Below are 2,201 nucleotides of genomic sequence, written 5' to 3'. Positions count from 1 at the left end.
GACTTTGAAATATTTCGGAGCGCACCTAAAGTTCGTTATTTTGGCTAAACGGAGCGAAAATCTGCATTTATACCATCACGGACGTTAGTTTAATAGCGTTTAACGATGGATCCACGGTACAGAATGCAAAAATATGATTGTTAAAATTTCGACTAATCGGTTCTAAGAGGCGAAGCAATACGCCGCTGGGACTTTGAAATATTTCGGAGCGCACCTAAAGTTCGTTATTTTGGCTAAACGGAGCGAAAATCTGCATTTATACCATCACGGACGCTAGTTTAATAGCGTTTAACGATCGATCCACGGTACAGAATGCAAAAATATGATTGTTAAAATTTTCGACTTATCGGTTCTAAGAGGCGAAGCAATACGCCGCTGGGACTTTGAAATATTTCGGAGCGCACCTAAAGTTCGTTATTTTGGCTAAACGGAGCGAAAATCTGCATTTATACCATCACGGACGTTAGTTTAATAGCGTTTAACGATGGATCCACGGTACAGAATGCAAAAATATGATTGTTAAAATTTTCGACTAATCGGTTCTAAGAGGCGAAGCAATACGCCGCTGGGACTTTGAAATATTTCGGAGCGCACCTAAAGTTCGTTATTTTGGCTAAACGGAGCGAAAATCTGCATTTATACATCACGGACGTTAGTTTAATAGCGTTTAACGATGGATCCACGGTACAGAATGCAAAAATATGATTGTTAAAATTTTCGACTAATCGGTTCTAAGAGGCGAAGCAATACGCCGCTGGGACTTTGAAATATTTCGGAGCGCACCTAAAGTTCGTTATTTTGGCTAAACGGAGCGAAAATCTGCATTTATACCATCACGGACGTTAGTTCAATAGCGTTTAACGATCGATCCACGGTACAGAATGCAAAAATATGATTGTTAAAATTTTCGACTAATCGGTTCTAAGAGGCGAAGCAATACGCCGCTGGGACTTTGAAATATTTCGGAGCGCACCTAAAGTTAGTTATTTTGGCTAAACGGAGCGAAAATCTGCATTTATACCATCACGGACGTTAGTTTAATAGCGTTTAACGATGGATCCACGGTACAGAATGCAAAAATATGATTGTTAAAATTTTCGACTAATCGGTTCTAAGAGGCGAAGCAATACGCCGCTGGGACTTTGAAATATTTCGGAGCGCACCTAAAGTTCGTTATTTTGGCTAAACGGAGCGAAAATCTGCATTTATACCATCACGGACGTTAGTTTAATAGCGTTTAACGATGGATCCACGGTACAGAATGCAAAAATATGATTGTTAAAATTTTCGACTAATCGGTTCTAAGAGGCGAAGCAATACGCCGCTGGGACTTTGAAATATTTCGGAGCGCACCTAAAGTTCGTTATTTTGGCTAAACGGAGCGAAAATCTGCATTTATACCATCACGGACGTTAGTTTAATAGCGTTTAACGATGGATCCACGGTACAGAATGCAAAAATATGATTGTTAAAATTTTCGACTAATCGGTTCTAAGAGGCGAAGCAATACGCCGCTGGGACTTTGAAATATTTCGGAGCGCACCTAAAGTTCGTTATTTTGGCTAAACGGAGCGAAAATCTGCATTTATACCATCACGGACGCTAGTTTAATAGCGTTTAACGATCGATCCACGGTACAGAATGCAAAAATATGATTGTTAAAATTTTCGACTAATCGGTTCTAAGAGGCGAAGCAATACGCCGCTGGGACTTTGAAATATTTCGGAGCGCACCTAAAGTTCGTTATTTTGGCTAAACGGAGCGAAAATCTGCATTTATACCATCACGGACGTTAGTTTAATAGCGTTTAACGATGGATCCACGGTACAGAATGCAAAAATATGATTGTTAAAATTTTCGACTTATCGGTTCTGGATCACTGAAAAATCAAAAAAAATTATTAATTTTGATTAATTAAATTACATATGTAGTTTTATATTGTTATAGTCTCGTATTTGTTAATGTTTTGTCGTAAGAAAATGCAAAAATATCGTTTTAATGTTTTCGTCTCATCGGTTCTGGATCGCTGAAAAATCAAAAAAAAATATTAATTTTGATTAATTAAATTACAAATGGAGTTTTATATTGCTATAGTCGCTTATTTGTTAATGTTTTACCGTAAGAAAATGCAAAAATATCGTTTTAATATTTTCATCTCATCGGTTCTGGGCGGTTTTAAAATTTTTTAAAATATTAATTAA

This window comes from Osmia lignaria, unplaced genomic scaffold (genome assembly GCF_051020975.1).
Source record: "Osmia lignaria lignaria isolate PbOS001 unplaced genomic scaffold, iyOsmLign1 scaffold0179, whole genome shotgun sequence".
Classification (NCBI taxonomy): domain Eukaryota; kingdom Metazoa; phylum Arthropoda; class Insecta; order Hymenoptera; family Megachilidae; genus Osmia; species Osmia lignaria.
This window is presented reverse-complemented; position numbering follows the sequence as displayed.